Source organism: Hypanus sabinus, chromosome 1, assembly GCF_030144855.1.
Source record: "Hypanus sabinus isolate sHypSab1 chromosome 1, sHypSab1.hap1, whole genome shotgun sequence".
NCBI lineage: Eukaryota > Metazoa > Chordata > Chondrichthyes > Myliobatiformes > Dasyatidae > Hypanus > Hypanus sabinus.
The window spans coordinates 109332584-109351600 of NC_082706.1; positions in this window are offsets into that span (position 1 = coordinate 109332584).

Consider the following 19017-nt stretch of genomic DNA (forward strand, 5'->3'; position numbering starts at 1 on the left):
TCATGTTATACGACCATGGTCTTTCTGTGACCTCGGCCATTGCCTTCTTCTGGGCAATGTCTTTACAAGATGGGTGACCCCCATCCCAAACAAGGCTCTTCAGAGATTGTCCGGCACCAGTGGTCGCATCAGTGATATCCACCAGCTGCTCATACAAGCATGCACTACCTGAAGAGGAGGAGTGCCTTACATTGGTAGAGACACACCTTCACCCCGCCATCCATTAACATGTGTAGAACTGAATTCCACATGCAGTAGCCTGCTGGTTCCTCATCCCTATTGATAGTATGATCAGTTCTTAGGTTGTAGCTTGCAGCTAGTTAAATTTACCACACTCATCCCAACAGCCCCTGCCCACACGTTCATTCTGGCTTGAATAGAATAGACCTGAATCTATACTTCCTATGATTGCAGGGCAGTGCAAAATGATTTACAGAATCAAAGTGCTTTTGAGGTAAAGTCAATGTTGTAAACTGAACTCAGCAATTTCTAAGGACCTGCAATGAATAGATTCATGGAGTCATAGAACACTACAGCACAGAAACAGTAAACACAAAGTACACTGCAGGTGCTGTGGTCAAATCAACACGTACAAAAGCTGGATGAACTCAGCAGGTCGGGCAGCATCCGTCGAAAGGAATGTTCAGGATCCGTTCAGGATGAAGGGTCTCGGCCGGAAACGTTGACTGCTCATTTCAAAGGATGCTGCCCGACCTGCTGAGCTCATCCAGCACAGAAACAGGCTCTTCATCATGTCTAGTCCCATCGCCCTGTGCTTGGACCATACACCGCCCCCCCCCCCACCCACGTGCTCTCCTAAATGTTGAAATCGGACCTGCATCCACCACATCCACTGGCAACTTGTTCTATATTCTCACCACTCTCTATACGATAAAGTTCCCCTTAAACCAGGGGTTCCCAGCCTGGGGTCCACAGATGCTATGGTGATTGGTAGGGGTCCATGGCACAAAAAGAGTTGGGAACCCCTGCCTTAAATGTTTCACCTTTCACACTTAACTCTAGCTCTAGTTTCACCCAACCTCAGTGGAAGATGCCTGATTGTATTTATCCTATCTATACCCCTGATGATTTTGTATACCTAAAACATTAACTTTATGTTTAGGTTGATGAATAGCAGGAAAACCAAGGGAGGCCTCCACTGTCCATCTTTGAAACGGGGTATCTAATCCTTCACAGCTTCAATTTAAAATCTTGTTTGAATGACATAACCTCCCAAAGCTGGATGTCAGAGAAGAGCATCAATTTGGATCATATATTCACATTCTTGGCGTGAGTTTGAATTCACGCCCTACGAACTCCATACTTAGATTGTACTACTGGACCATGGCTGGAGCCCACTGCAAGAATAGCAGAAACTCCATTCTTTTTATTGTTCACTCAAGTCCTTGAATCCTTCTGACACAAAGCAATATGAAAATTCACCCATTCCCAGACAGCCAGGAAACAAAAACAAGGATCCACAAAATTTACACGTGACTTTTCTAAAAACTTTCTAACAGAGACATACAGGGATGATTCTGGCAAAGGAAGGCACAGGACTATTCTCTAAGTATCTTTATGAACAACAGAAAATGAAAACAGAGAGCGAACAGGAAAACAGGAGTACCTAAGTGACAGGAGCAGAGGCACTGACTGAAGCCAAGTATCAGACAATTGGTATCTTCATCCTTTGTATATGCACCGAGATTGATAATTTATTTTCTTATTGAGATATAGAGTGGAATAGGCCCTTCCAGCCCTTGATCCTCATCGCCAGCTATCCTGCAATTAATCCTAGCCTAATCACAGGACAATTTACAGTGACCAATTGACCTACCAACCAGAAAATCTTTGGACTGTGGGAGGAAACCAGAGCACCCATAGGAAATCTACGCAGTTACGGGGAGAACGTACAAATTGCTTACAGGCAGCAGTGGGAATTGAACCCGGATTTCTGGTACTGTAAAGTGTTGTGTTAGCCATGTCACCTGATAGTGAGATGTAAATGAGATTTATATTACTATTCTGACAGAGTTCCTTTTTATCCTGTGGTCTCAAAATGGACAGAAGCAGATACAGAAATGCACACAATATATACGCAGATGAGATTGTTTACTTTTACTTACAGGAAATTGCTATGTGCTAACCTTAGAGAATGAGACAGTAATGAATTATTCATTTTTGAATATTTGGGAATATAATTCCCATGATTCCCATATACTTCATGAGCTGTACCAGGACATGAACACAAACACACACACACACACACACACACACACACACACACACACTTTCTTAGTAAGAAGTAAAACATACTTGATTTTTTTTACATTTACAGAATATACTGCTGAGACACTCAAGTGCCATACAATGCCAGATGGGAATAAATTATTTGCATTTAGCTGCTGTGTGCACTTTTCAAATTACTTTTCCCTTTGAAAGAAACTTGCTGGTACAGCTGCTTTGTCAGTAAAGCCAGAGGAATCCTGCGCATCGCACCTGTCTACCTTGGGGCAAAATACAGATCAAGCCAACTGCCAGTCAGACTGAGCAGAACCAGCCCTGTGATCCACAGCTGCCAATTCCCAACAAGCCTGTTTTGTTTTTTTATCTTCCTCTCTTGTGGAGATATAGGCACATTTCATGGTATGATTTCATTTGTTTGTGCTGGTCGATTAAGCATTCTTTGAGATCTGGTGAAAGGTCAGAGACCTGATACTTTAATTCTGTCTTCATAGATGCTGCCTGACCTTCTGTGTATCTCCAGTATTCTTTAATTTAAACCTCTGAGTAATCATTAACTTGGTGTAAATAGGGACATGGCCTTGAAACTCAATGACCACTCAGCTCCAGAACACCTCAAAATGGCAGTCAAAATAGAGTGAAATCTAAACGTGATTCAAAAATGACTCCATCACCTTCAAGGCTATAATTGAATGTCAAAGGCTCTCTCAAAACGGTATTATACAGAAAGCTACTCATGAGCTGGTGTCACACCTAACACAGGGGAATATGACTGTGATGATTGAAAGTCAACCAAACCTAGTATCCTTGTGCCAACTAAGTTCAGCTGCCTCAACATTAACTTTCCTGCTGTCACATGATCCGAAGTGGAAGTGTTCACTGATACTGCAGAATGGTCAATTTCATTTTCAATTCATCAGATAATGAAACAGCCTGTTCCAGCATCTGGCTAATATTCAAACATGGGCTAATAATGCAGCGGCCTTCTTGGAAAGCAAATTTATGAGAGCTGTGATGGAACTGAAGTATCTGATGAAGGTCCGATTTCAGCTGTTCTCTCTCTGCTGGGTCCATTTTGACTGGTCAAGTCTTACTGACATGAGTACAATGATGGCCCAAGTGCAGAGGGAGAGACACAGAAGTGGAATGAACAGTTCATCGAGTTTCAACAAGATCTGTACAGAACAAAGAAAAATAATAAATGCTAGACTAACAGGGATGCTAACGAAAAATCTTCAACTGAAGCTAACACTGTCACTGTGGCTTGGAAGCAGTAAGTTAATATTAAATCAATACCACTCCTTTACAGAATCTATCTAAATTATTAATCTGTTTTCCCTAAATGTGGATTAAGGTAAGCAGGGAGCATTGACGTCACTGTGCTTCAGTCAAGACTTGACAAGACTGAAACGAAAGAAGGGGAGTTAAATACATTTACCAAGAAATCCAAATTGGCTGGAATTGGCATTCTCACGTGTGTGATTGCCGACTTCCTCCAGCTGCCCACCTGCAAGAGCACCTGGATTCCTCAGGAGTGTCTGCGGTTGTGACAACTTCGGCTTTCTTAATGGAGAATGGAAGTGTTTAGCGAATGACAATGCATTATGAATATAAAGCAGTAAGAGCCAATGAATTGGAAATTGTTAACATGGTGGACAGCACATGAGACATCTTGGATGTATTTAGGAAGGGACTGGATATGGGTGACAAGATAGAATTGAGGTATGAAGAGATTGGTTTAGTAGGCAGAAACAATGAGAAAACAAAGAAAAGCAGCCCAGGGAGGAAGAAAAAGCAGGTAGTGCTGGGCTAGAGAATGATCAACTTGGAGGATGGGGCAGGAGATGTCCTAATGTGCTGAGATCTGTGATGGTCAGAGCGGCAGAGGATGACCTTCATTGGTGGAGTCATAGTCCAGTGAGGTGTCTGCGAGCTACCATCTAACCTCTGTGAGATAGAGGCCAATCCACCACATCACAATGACGTAGCCTTTGCACTGGGGTTGACGACAAAGTTGGAATTGATGTGGCATGAGTGAAGAGATATGCATTGAATGAGAGAGGCTAGACTGAATGAGAGAAGTGCAGAAGTCAATTGGTAATTGGAAATGTAAAGGTTGAGAGATTTTTAAAAAAGCCAGAAGGGGGTTTGCAAGAGGAATGTTGAAGAGGAGAGAGCAAGGGTCTTCATTTCGGTGTTAAGACTTAGGCATGGAGGAAGGAGCATTGGAAGAAGAGCTCAATATCATAATGGGCTCGGAGCTCACTGAGGTGCAGCTGTGGGATATGAAGGTGAGGTTTCTGCTGAGGACAGACCATTCAGCATTAGGGGGAGTGTCAGAGGGGATGGTGAACACACAGCAAAGACTGGAGATGGGGCTAGGTGCAGGGTCAGAAGAGCATAACGAAAGGGAAGGCTTAGGATGCTGGTTGTAATATGTCTTGTATAATCTACGTTCTGTTTGATTTCTAGTCCCTGTGCCAATGATGCTATTGCAAAGAAGTTTTTCATTGTAGTGGTACTTCAGTGTACTTGTGCATATGTCAATAAATTTGACTTGAATTCACTTTGTGGGTGGAATGTTTCTTGGATGAGAGAGGGGAGAGAGCCAACCTCCATCCCTTCTTTCCCCTTTACACCCTCAATCCTGATTCAGGGTGGAGATCTAAAATTTACATTATCCCTTTTCCTCCTCACGTTCTTCCTGATCCATTGAATTTCTCCAGAAGTCTGTCTTTTTACACTCCAGACTACCATTTGGAGCCTTTATTTGATTGGCTGTCCAGTTCCAGCAATATGTCTGCCAAAGCAAAATCAAGCTAAGCTATCCATCCATCCGCCAACCTAAACACACACTCCTCCCAATATTGGGATGTGCATGTTTATGTGGAACCTAATCAAATATATTTTAAAAATCAGAAATATTCCTGATTCAGCCTATTTATCTTGTTAGACAAAGACCTCTATTAGATTTGTCAAACTTGATTTTCTTTTTAAGTGCTGTGAAGTGCTTTAAGAGGTTTGCAATGATATCACCAACCTCTCAGTACTAATCAATAAGCTTCAAAACCTGGGCTGGCCTCTGTACCTCTAGCTACAACTGAAAGCTTTTCCTCATCGGGAGACCACAGTCGGTGCAGATTGGAAATAACATTTCCACCTTGCTGATAATCAACACCTCAAAGATGTGTGCTTAGCCTGCTGCTCTACTCTCTACACCCATAACTAGGTGGCTGGGCACAGCTCAAATGCTATCTATAAATGTGCCAATGTTGTTGTTGGCAGAATCTCAGATGGTGATGAAGAGTGAGATAGACCAGCTGGTTGAGTGGTGTCACAACAACGACCTTGCACTCATTGTCAGTAAGACCAAGGAAATTATTGTGGACTTCAGGAAGGGGAAACTGGAGTGAATACACAGTCCCCTTTGAGGGGTCAGCTGTGGAAAAGGTGAGCAGTTTCAAGTTTGTGGGTGTCAATATGTATCCTGGGCCCAACATATTTGTGCAACTGCGATGAAGGCTTGCCAGCAGCCATACTTCATTTTGAGTTAAGGAAATTTTGTATGTCACTAAAAATTCTAATAAGTTTCTACAGATGTATCATAGAGAGTAAGATTTTAGCTGGTTACATCACTATCTAGTGTGGAGGGCCACTGCACAAGATCATAAAAATGATGCAGAGGTTTACAAGCTCAGCCAGCTCCATCGTAGGTACCAACCTTCCGAGCATCAAACATATCTTCAAAAAACTCATCTAGGAGATGGAAAATGCTAATCTCAAACCTCTACTGCTTTGCAGTTATACCCACTCCTGAGGAAGGCTTTGGGAGTAAATCCTGATGAAAAATCCAGAGCTGTAGTTCCTAACATAGTTCTATGTTGAGTTCAACGCTGACTGACAATCCCTGCGATGCTGCTGGTACCAAACTGTATTGGTTCCTGCTGTTCCTTTCGATTTATCGGCTGTGTGTAGAGGGAAAGCCTACTGCATAGGCAACAGTTTGCTCTCCATATCATACAGTCCCAACTTCCGTATCACGTAGACAGCTTGGACGCAACACTCATGGTCAACCCTCTAGTAATGGACGGCTCTAGTTTCTAGTGTAGGAGCGATTGGAGTTCTTAGTACAGGGCAGATTAGTCTAGTGGGCATTGTGATCTTTACTGCAAGAGGACAACGCTCTCTGATGCAGGAGGTACTGTCGTTCCTAATTCAATGAGACCTATGTTTCAAGGGCAGAATGGTGTAGGATCCCAACTGCAGGGTGAACTGGGTCAGTGATCTGGGGGTGGCTGTTGTTTCTGCTCCAGAAGAGACAAAGGTCCTAAGTTCAGGAGTGACCACAGTCTCTCATTCAGGGATGACTAAGCTTGTAGAGTGAGTTCCGGTTTTTAGTGCAGGAGAAACATCAGACTCTAATTCAGGGGTGACTACAGACTCTACTGCAGAAATGACTTCTATCTCTAGCTGAGGAACTGAGTTACCCTTGTGTAGAAAGAGCTGGTCAATACAACAGCAGAAGGTGGAAGTGTCATGCAACTTGAACTCTCCAAGACATGAAGGCTGTGGTCTGTCATTAAGGGGAGAAAATGGTTTTTAGAACCATCGCTGCCACCACAGGAAATTAGGAAATCAAAAAGGTCAAAGGAACAATACTCTTTTAAATTTTATTTATTAACTCACTGGATGTGGACATTGAAGGCAAAGCCAGCATTTATTTCTGAATTTTAATGGTTTCTTAAACTGTCGCAGTCACTCTAGTGATGATACCCCCACTGTGATGTTTGGTAGGGAAGTATAGATCTACAAAATGGCTTCCATGTTGAAATGACTCAACATACAGATCACGTGATCAGTCCTAGCCATCACTTAATCTCAATCCTAAATGCTGACATGATCACTGACCATTCCCCAGGTTACCTTCCAACCCACTGCCTATGTTTTTTAAGTTGCTTAATAGTACTGATCTTCTCATTCTTGCTGAACCCTTGGACCAGCCCTCTTTCTCAGACATTATATTGTTATCCATTTCTGTAGCCTGTCTGGTGCTAGGCCATTGTACACGATCACTGGTACATTGTCTACTATCCACGCAAGGAGTTATTACAGGTATCCTACAATTTCATTCTGAATCAAATTGAGTCCATAGATCAAAGTAAGTTTATTATCAAAGTATGTACTGTATATGTTATCATACACATACAGTGAGATTCATTTTCTTTCAGGCATTTACAGGGAAAAAAGAAATACAATAGAATGTGCGCAAATTTGCTCTGCTCATATGATGAACTGAATACCAAGTCTTTGAGCCTACTTTGGGTTGCTCCAGGGATTTGGATCTAAGAACTCAATTTGATTCAGGCTGCTGTTGTTGTTCACCTCTACTGTCTGCATGATTTGTTTTTTCTCTTTCTCTGTGCCCACTGGGGGCTGGTCTTTTTTAAAAATTGGGCTCTTTCAGGTTCCTTGCTTTGCGACTGCCTGTAAGCAAACAAATCTCAAGGTTATATAATTTATACACTCTTCAATAATAAATGTACTTTGAATAAAGACTGACAAAGAACTAATGTGTAAAGAAAGACAAAAACTGTGCAAACAAAAAAAAATACAGAGAACATGAGCCATACCCATGAGTTGAGAGATACTCAGTAATGCAGACAAGTGTCGAGGTTGCAAAATGTGCAGAAGACCCATGGCCCAAGTATCAAGGAAGCAACAAATGAAGAATGTTGCCAAAAATGGTGTTAAATGCAATCACCTTCCAAGGGGCAAGGCAGTTTACGAGCTGACAATACATAAAATTCTGGAGGAATTCAGCAGGTCAGGCAGCATCCATGGAGGGGAATAAGCCGTCATTTTAGACCCTTCATCAGAACGGAAAAGGAAGGGGGACAAAGCCAGAATAATGGGGCCAAAGTTTGTAATGCATGAGCTGCCTCTGAAGTTATAATGCCAGACATCAACCAAGAGTAAAATCTTTCTGTACTTAAAAAGTTGTTGGTTACCTGATTCTTTTTTTTTTGATTCGGTTAAAACATTTCTGAACTCTCCTGTACCATTACAGCTAAGTACTTCCTGCTCTGGTCTAAACTAATCAAAGCTAATCCCCATGTCACCTCTGCCCCTCCCCCAACCACCCTTCAGACAAATTCTAACTTTTGCAATTTTAACTTCAACCTCTGATGAAAACAAAGCAATAAACAACTCCAAAATGTGAAAGACATTTCAATGAAGGCAGGGGTATGGGTAGTAATTAGGCTGTAAAATGAACAAGGGACAGTTTGGATGATAACCATGGCAGATTCCTGGGGCTGAAATGAGCCAGACGCTCAGCTTGTAAGCACAGGGTGAGAAAGGCAGCAGGAATTCAAAGCCTTCCTTTTGTGTAGTAATTACTATATCTACCTTGGTAGCTGAATGTTCTGCTAATGATACCTGTTAGGATCTGTCTGGATGATAACCCTTTAGGTTTCTTTTTACCTTCAATTATCTCATTCCATTGTCCAGTTTCAGGTTCCCAGTCGGCGAGGCTTGTAAACCCCTCTCCTTATTGTTCATGGGTAGCTCCTTGGGCCTGAAGATGCTCTGCTTCCACTCTGGCTTTATAGACTCCAAGTGACTCATCTGCCCCATAAGCAGGTGCATCAGAGACGTTTGGATAGCATATGGATGATAGAAACATGGGGAGCTATGTGAGAAGGAAGAGCAAAACTGATCTTAGAGTAGGTGAAAAGTTAGCACAGCATTGTGGGCCAAAGGGCCTCTACTGTGTTGTACTGTACTATGTTCTATAGCATCAGGATCAGAATCAGCATATCACCAGCACAGGTTATGAAATTTATTAACTTTTAATGCACAGGATAAAAGCAAATGCATTTTGGGTGACTGCATTCAGTATATATCATCGACCCTGAACTTCCCGTTGTCTCTCATTCCACTCTGACCTCTCAACCTGTGGCCTCCTGTGTTATTGTAATGAGGCACAATTATCTTCCACCTGCAGCCTTCAGGAGGATGAGCTTTAATCCAAGAAAGAGAATCTTAACTGTTCAGCATTGGTGACCTTCATTGGGAGCCAATATATACTGGCAAGATGAGTGAGTGGGATTTGTCTGTGGAGTTTTGGATCAATTCATGCTTAAGCAGGGTAAACTGACCAGGGGAAACAGAGCACAGTCATTCAGAATTGTTCCAGCAAACCTATGTGTAATCTTCCATTGTGTGGGAAAAGAGGCCTTTCCACCAACATTTATTACACAGAGATCATTACACAGTGTAGATGGCAGTCCCCTGCACTGGTTTGAAGCATAATTGGTTATATTTAGACATGAATTCCCTAATGATCCTTCATATTTCAGCTTGGACTTTTGAAATGACACAAGATGAAAAGACCTCAAGCTTACTTCAAAGCATGAAGGCGGTCTGTCCAGCTGTGACTAATTACTAGACTGTTCCTTGTAATCACCGGCTGAAACCAATGACAAATAGATGCATTTAGTTACATGTCAACACATAAGAAGGATGGAAAGAAAGGGAGGTGGGTACTTTGACACCTAATGCAAAGTGGAGCCTTCTTCAAGGTTATCAGAGTTCCTACAGGGTTTGGCAAGTTGTACAAGAAAGAGAGGAGCTTTGTAATTGTGTCTCTGTGTTTCAAAATTAGAGAAAAATGCTTTTGATGAGAGTTACATATACAGGGCAACGAATGAGGTACTTCACTCATTGTCCTTCCCTCCGGTGATTATACAGTTCGGGTAAAAACAATGCAACTCCTTTCTAAAGAATCCTTGCTGGTAATCTGTGGATGCTTTCATTTTTTAGTATATTGATACAAGATAGACAGCTGGCAAATTTAGTACAGCACACAGACACAATCAACAACCACAACTTCTTAGCTTTTATAATCTCAGAAATGTAGACATGGTCAGTAAAATGCTGAAACTAGTCTACATAAAAAGAAAATAGAACTGACGACCACAAGCTTGCTCAAAAAGTCAACAAGAGTAGGGGGGAGCTCCCCAATTTATAAAATACCTTCCCAATGTATTAATTTAATTGGAAAGATAAAACGAGTGAGTACAATTTTAATGTACAGGCAATCTTGTAAATGCTACAATGAGCATCATTAACTAGGGTTAGCGATTAATACCTATTTTTAGTCAATAGTAAGAGTAATGAATACTATCATTACTATCAATCATAAGAATTACAGTCACGACAGCTCTCCATGATTACTGGCAATAATGCTATCAGTCACAATATCCACATATGAGCAATTGGGAATTTTAATATGGCAATGGACTACTTACTGGTAAATAAAATGAGTGATAAAAACCCATTTGGACACGTGATCTTATGGTTATAGGTTGTGAACTTTAAACCTTATATATGCTTTTTGATGGAATAGTAAGATCGTAAACAATGTGTGAGTGTTTTCATCATTACATGCCCTTGTTCAGTGAAGGTAGTTAATCTCCATTAAGTAAACAAACATAATGAAGAACATTTATTAGCAATATCTCTAGGAATGTAAGATATTTCCTCTCCCCGTTAATACAACTTGACCTGCTGCACATGTCCTATAGCCCTGTAATTTGCCTCTTTTCATGTCACTCTCTGGCTGACCTTCCCTCATATCTTTATTTCCATGTTTTCTCTCTTTACCTGCTGCCATCAACAAGATGGCCTCCACATTCAGCTGCAAAGCGACTTGTACATTCAAGGTTGCTGACACCAACATGGCAGCACAGATAGTCACAGTGACAGAGAAGGCATTTGGCAGACTGTCCCTCATCATTCATGCTACTGAGTACAGGGGTTGAAAGAGCAGAGTTAGGCCATTTGGCCCATCGAGTGTACTCCACCATTCCATCGTGACTTATTTATTATCCCTCTCAACCCCATACTCCTGCCTTCTCCCCATAGCCTTTGATGCCTTGACGAATCAAGAAGCTACAAACTCAGCGTTATATGTACACAATGACTTGGCCTCCAGAGCCATCCGTGGCAGAGATTTCCATGGATTTGCTACCTTCTGACTTAAAGAAACTCTTCATCTCTGTTCTAAATGGATGCCTCTCTATTCTGAGACGGTGCACACTGGTCCTAGACTTCCCCCACCATAGGAAACATCCTTTCCATACTAACTTTATTTAGGCCTTTCAATATTCAATAGGCTTCAATGAGATTTCCCTCATTCTTCTAAACTCCAGTAAGTACAGACCCAGAGACATCAAATGCTCCTCATGCATTAATTCTTTCATTTCCAGAATCATTCTTGTAAACCTCCGCTTGACCCTTTCCAATGCCAGCACATCTTTTCTAAGACAAGGGTCCAAAAATTACTCACAACACTCTGTGTAGTCTGACCAATGCCTTATAAAGCCTCATTATATCCTTGCATTTATACTTTTGTCCTCTCAAAATTAGCACTAACTTTACATTTCCTTCCTTAGCACTGATTCAACCTACAGCTTAACTGTTAAAGAATCCTGCACAATGACTCCTTAGTCCCTTTGCACCTCTGAATTTTGTATTTTCTCCCCATTTAGAAAATAGTCTACACCTTTATTCCTTCTACCAAAGTGCATGGCCATACAGTTCATTATACTAGATTCCATCTACCACTGCTTTGCCCATTCTCCCAATCTGTCCAAGTCCTTCTGTAGACTCCCTGCTTCCTCAACATTACCTGTGCCTCCACCTATCTTTGTATCATCTGCAAACTTGGTCAGAATGCCATCACGTCCATCATCCAAATATTTGATATATCACTTGAAAAGAAGTGTTTGCAGCACCAGTGCCGGTGGAACATCACTAGTCACCAGCAGTCAATCATAACAGGTCCCTTTTATTTCCACTCTTTGCTTCCTGTCAACCTTCTATCCACGCTGGTATCTTTCCTGTACTACCATGGGCTCCTATCTTGTGTTTGGTACCTTGTCGAAAGCTTTCTAAAAATCTAAGTAAGCACTGACTGTCTATCTTTTCTGTTATTTCCTCAAAGAATTCCAACATATTTGTCTGGAAAGATTTCCCCTCAAGGTAACCATGCTGACTTTAGTCTATTTGTTATGGGCCTCCAAGTACCCCAAAATTTCATCCTTAATAATGGACTCCAACATCTTGCCAACTACTGAGGTCAGGCTAACTGGCCCTTAATTTCCTTTCTTCTACCTCCCTCCCTTCTTAAAGAGAGGAGCAACATGTGCAATTTTCCAGTCCTCTGGAAACATTCTAGAATCTAGTGATTCTTGAAAGATCATTACTAATGCTTCCACAAGCTTGTCAGCCACTTCTTTCAGAACCCTGGGCTGTTGTCCATCTGGTCCAGGTGACTTACCTATCTTTAGACCTTTCAGCTTCCCAAGTACCTTCTCCCTAGTAACAGCAACTACACTAACTACCGACCCCTGACACTCTCGAATTTTTGGTATTCTATTAGCATCTTTTGCAGTGAAGACAGATAGAAACATAGAAACACAGAAGAACTACAGCACAATACAGGCCCTTTGGCCCACAATGCTGTGCTGAACATGTACTTACTTTAGAAATTACCTGGGGTTTACCCATAGCCCTCTATTTCTCTAAGCTCCATGTACCTATCCAGGAGTCTCTTAAAAGACCCTATCGTATCTGTCTCCACCACTGTTGCCCGCAGTCCAGCCCATGCACTCACCATTCTCTGCATAAAAAACTTACCCCTGACATCTCCTTTGTACCTACCTCCAAGCACCTTAAAACTGTGTTCTCTTGTGTTAGCCATTTCAGCCCTGGGAAAAAAGCCTCTGACCACACTATCAATCCCTCTCATCATCTTATACACCTCTATCAGGTCACCTCATCCTCTGACACTTCAAGGAGAAAAGGACGAGTTCACTCAACCTATTCTCATAAAGCATGTTCCCCAATTCAGGCAACATCCTTGTAAATCTCTGCACACTTTCTATGGTTTCCACATCCTTCCTGTATTGAGGTGACCAGAACTGAGCACAATACTCCAAGTGGGGTATGACCAGGGTCCTATATAGCTGTAACACTACCTCTCGGATCTTGAACTCAGTTCCATGGTTGATGAAGACCAATACACTGTATGCCTTCTTAACCACAGAGTCAACCTGCACAGTAGCTTTGATTGTCCTATGGACTCAGACCCCAAGATCCCTCTGATCCTCCACACTGCCAAGATGAAAAATGCTTATTAAGTTTGTTCACCATTTCTTTGTCTCCCATTACTACCTCTTCAGATTCATTTTCCAATTGTCCAATATCCACTCTCGCCTCTGTTTACACTTTATAGATCTGAAAAAACTACTTGAGTATTTGATCCTCTTTTATGTTATTGGTTACCTTGCCTTCATGTTTTATCTTCTCTCTCCTTATGGTTTTATTGGTTGTCTTCTGTTGGTTTTTAAGGGCTTCCCAATCCTCTCACTTCTCACTAATTTTTGCTGTATTATATGACTTCTCTTTTGGTTTTATGCTGTCTTTGACTTCCCTTGTTAGCCATGGTTGTGGCATCCTCCTTCAAGAATACTTCTTCACCTTTGGGATGTATCTATCCTGTATCTTCTGAAATGCACCCAGAAACTTGAGCCATTGCTGTTCTGCTGTCATCCCTGCTAGTGTCCTCCTCCAGTTAATTTTGACCAGCTCCTCTCTTTTGCCACTGTATTTCCCTTTACTCTACTATAATATAGATACATCTGACTTTAGCTTCTTCCTCTCAAACTTCAGGGTGAATTCTATCATATTACGATCACTGTCTCCTAAGAGTTCCCTTAAACTCCCTAATCAATTTGGGTTCATTACATGACACTCAATCCAGAATTGCTGTTCTTATAGTGGGCTCAACCACAAACTTCCATAAAAGCCATCTCATAGGCATTCAACAAATTCCACCTCCTGGAATCAGCACCAACCTAATGTTCTCATTCCTATTTTGCATATTGAAATCCCCCATGACTATTGTAACATTGCTCTTTTTACATACTTTCTCTATCATCCATAGTAATTTGTATCCCATATCCAGGCTACTGCTTGGAGGACATCAGGATCTTTTTGAACTTTTCAGTTTCTAAACTCTACCCATAAAAATTCTACATCTTCCAATCCTACATCACCTCTTTCTAAGGATTTGATTTCATTTTTTTTCCCAACAGAGCGACCTCATCCCCTTTGCCCACCTGTCCGTCCTTTCGATACAATGTGTATTCTTGGATGTTAAGCTCCCAACTATGATCTTTTTTCAGCCATGATTCAGTGATGCCCACAACATCATGCCTGCCAATCTCTAACTGTGCTTAAGATCATCTACCTTATTCCAAAAACTGTGCATTTAAATAAAACGCCTTCAATCCTGCATTCATCACCCATTTCAATCTTGCTCTATGTTGCACTCCAACTCACCCCACTGACTGCAATTTGGGCCTATCATCTGCCTGTCCAACCTCATAGTCTCCCTATACACAGTATCCGCAGTATACCATTGCCTCATCCTCAGCTCTATCACTTTGTTTCCGAACCCCTTGTCAATCTAGTTTAAACCTTCGCTATTAGCTCTAGCAAACCTGCCTGCAAGGTTTTTGGTCCTCCTCGCATTCAGGTGGAATCTGTCCTTTTTGTGCAGTTTATACCTTCCCCGAAGGGACATTAAATGTTCAAAGATTTGGGGCTTTTCTCTGGAGTGAAGAAGGACGAGAGGCGATTTCATAGATGTATACATCCTGATAAGAGACATAGATGGTGCAGATACCCAGAAACTTTTTCCCAGGAAAGAAATAGCTAATACATTGGGGCATAATTTTAAGGTGATTCAAAGTTCAAAGTACATTTATTATCAAGGTAGGTATTCGATAAGCAACCTTGAGATATGTCTTCCTGCAGAAGGCAACAAGATAAAAAAAACACAATAGAAAGCATTAAAAAATGCAACACAACAAAGACCATCAAACACCCAATGTGTGAAAAAAGAGCAAACTGCACAAACAATAATAAAGTAAACAAATAACACAGAAAATAAACCGCAGAGTCCTTGAAAAAGAGTCCACCGCCATGGAGCCGGTTTAGCGCTGAGATGTGTGAAGTTGGTCCAGGAGCCCAATGGCAGCAATATCGAGGGGATGTCAGAGGTAAGTTTTTTTACTCAGAGCATGTGAGCACATGGAACTGGTTGTCAGGGGTGTGGTAGAGGCAGATACATTAGGAAAATTTGTGGGACTCTTAGATAGGCACATGGATGATAGAAAAATTGGGTGCCATGTATAAGGGAAGGTTTAGATCGATCTTAGAGTAGATTAAAAGGTCAGCACAGCACCATGGGCTGAAGGATCTGTAATATACTTTATACTTTATTGACACCAGACAATTGATACTAGAGCGTATGATCATCACAGTGATTTTTTATCTGTGCTTCGCGCTCCCTGAAATACAAATCGAAATAAATCTAATAAAAATTTAAATTATAAATCATGATTAGAAAATAGAAAAGGGAAATTAAGATAGTGCAAGTCAGGTCCGGATATTTGGAAGGTACGGCCCAGATCCAGGTCAGGATCCGTTCAGCAGTTTTATCACAGTTGGAAAGAAGCTGTTCCCAAATCTGACCATATGAATCTTCAAGCTCCTGAACCTTCTCCTGGTGGGAAGTGGGACAAAAAGTGTGTTGGCTGGGTGGGTCTTGTCCTCTTGGGCTGGACGACACCCATACCAGGTTGTGATGCACCCTAGAAGAATGTTTTCTATGGTGCACCTATAAAAATTAGTGATTATATGTAAATATAAATATTTTATATATATATTATCATTATGCTATAATGTTCCATTTTTCTATGTCACAGATTTACAAGATGTTGGTGAGGCCATACCTGTAATCTTCCAGCATTGGTTACTGTTTTACAGGAAAGATGTCATAAAGCTGGAAAGAGAGCTGAGTGTTGCCAGGACTGAAGGGTTTAAGTTACGGGGAGAGCTTGGATAGGCTGCAACTTTTTTCCTTGGACTGTAGGAAACTGAGTGGTGGACTTATGGTGGTATTTAAAATCATAAGGGGTGAATGCACACAGTCTTTTTCCCAGGAAATGGGAGTCAAAAAATAGAGGGCCTAGGTTTAAGGTAAGAGAAGAAAGATTTAAAAGAGACCTGAGGGGAACTTCTTCACGCAGAGGGTGGTACAGATATGGAACAAGCTACCAGAAGTGGATGAGACAGGCACAATAACAACATTTAGAGAGGTACATGGTTAGGAAAGATTTAGGTGGATATAGGTCAAATGTGGGCAAATGAGACTAGCTTAGGTGGGCATCTTCATTGGCATGGGTGAATTGGACAGAAGGCACTGATTTGATGCTGTCTTACTCTATGACTCCTATGACATTGACACACCAGGTTGTACCTTTTTTTGCATAGCAACCTTAGCCTATCCATACCTTTGTCCTCTTTGTTCTATCCATACCTCCTCTATCCTTTCTGCAATTTCAAACTAACTTGCTTCTCTCTTTATCAGACTTGAGAAATAGTCCCTGACCTGATCTGCTGAGTTGGATTATATCCCCACATTTCAAAACGCCCTATTGCTTGATAAACATTTTGACCATCTAAAAACGGATGTGAAAGGCACAATGTAAGTTTATTTATTTTATATTCCCTGGCCGAGGTTGGCAACTCAGAAAAAGGTAAGGGCTCAATTCTGAAGCTTCCTTTTCTCTTGCACTCAGTGCTTTAATTGTGACAAATAAACAGAAGTAGCTCAAAACAGACATCAGATGCTTTATCATATCATCTAGTGCTGGTGTTCAGGTGAGATGTTGAATGGAAGCCTTTTCTTGATGATGTAATGCATGTTGAATCCATAGCAAAGCATGTGAATACACAATCTTGTTAAAACTTAACAAAGAAATTCACTTGACAAGTAAATGCTATTTGTTTATTTATTGATGTGTTAAAATTGAGCACTGTAGCACAGATGACATTACCAAAATCATCAGTGGAAAATGTTAAGAGTTGTCTACAGTCACAAAGCAAAAAAAAAACAGAAAACCCATCAAAATATATATACTTAATTACTAATATATACAATTCTGAAATAAATTATTAAAAAATGATTTTATTTTAGGAATACAAAATTCAAAAGCATATTGTTACAAACATGGGAATTAAAGCTCTCATTTTCTTCAAAGCCAACAATGTCTTTTAATTGGGTTGTGACTACATAGTTGTTGGATATATGTTCTTATAGCTCACCACAATTACCATTTAACAACTTGCACTTATACAGCACATAGATGTAAAAAAAATCCTCCAGTGCTTCACTGCAGACAAACATAGACCCATGGTCTAAAAATTAGGGATTGGAACAAGTAAAGAAGAGCTTGCTCAAAGGGGTAAGCTTAAAGAAGGGTCCTATACCAAAAGGGGATGGAAGGGCACTGAGGTTTTGAGAGGAAATTTCAGAATTTGACCAATAGATAGCTAAAGACACTACCATTGTTTTTTGTGACAAAGGAAGTGGAGAGTGGACAAGTAGTCATATTTGAAGAAACATGGAGGGGATTATATAAAAAGAGTGGGGTGTTATTGATTATATTGAATAAGCATCATTTAATATGTAAATCCCAAGTGAAGAGACATGTTGACAAACAAAAGGACAATTGAATCAGAATTATGAGGATTTTTAGCGTAGCAAACTGACTGTGAGTAAAGATGATAAGCTGAGGCATAGGAATGGGAGTACTCCATTTAGCTCTTGAGCTTGTTTATCAATTCAGTGTCTGTTCTGTAACCTGAATCTATATTCCTTTGGTGTTCTAATATCTTTGGTTTAAAAATAGTTTAGTCAATCACTACTGATTGTTATAATCCTCTTCTTTGACCATGCAAAATTTTATAACTTTCAAAATGCCAAAGTCTGATTTTTAGACCATCCTAGTCCTAGGCTTCCTAATAACTGAAATAGAAAGAACTTTCTTTATCTAATAATCATGCTTTGATCAAGTCACTTTTAAATCAGTCTAAGTACCATAGAATTAATCATACTTTCTGAAATATTTTCTCAAGCCTTAGTTTGATAATCTTTTAGACCAGTCTCACTGCTTCCAAGGCCAAAATGTCCTTTCTAAACTGTGGTGCCCAGAACAGTTGAAAGTACTCCAGGTGAGGTCTAACTAAGGCTTTGTCTAGTTGTGTTACAACACACTCTCCGTGCTTTCTTTGTATCTAGACATAAAAAGGCCTTTGCCTTGTTATGGTCTGTACCAAATATAACATTTCAATGATCTTTTGACATGGGCCATACATTCTTTTAGGTCTCTACTACTTCTAGCATTTCATCATTTAGGAAGTATTTTTTTCCATTGCATATACACCCAAAATAAATGATTTCTTCCTCAGCTTTATTGAAAAATATGTAGACTATATTGTACCCATTTACTTCACACTCTAACATCCACTTGTAATTTATTTCTTCCGCCTACATCACTCACATTACTACCCATCTTTATGACATCAACAAAACGGATATGTGACATTCTGTTACTTGTGAATATATAGAATGGTTATGAAGATACTTGCTGAATATTATGAGCCACCTTTTGCCAAATCAAATGCCTATCCATAGACAAAAATTTTGACTCCTGTTGTATATGTTTCATTTTCATGAGGTTTAACCTTAGTAGGCAATGTCTTTTTAAGAAATGACATTCTGTCTGCAAAAGTAATATGTGTATGCAGTCCCCTAATGACTCCTTAAAAGATCAAGCATCGCATACTCTTTAC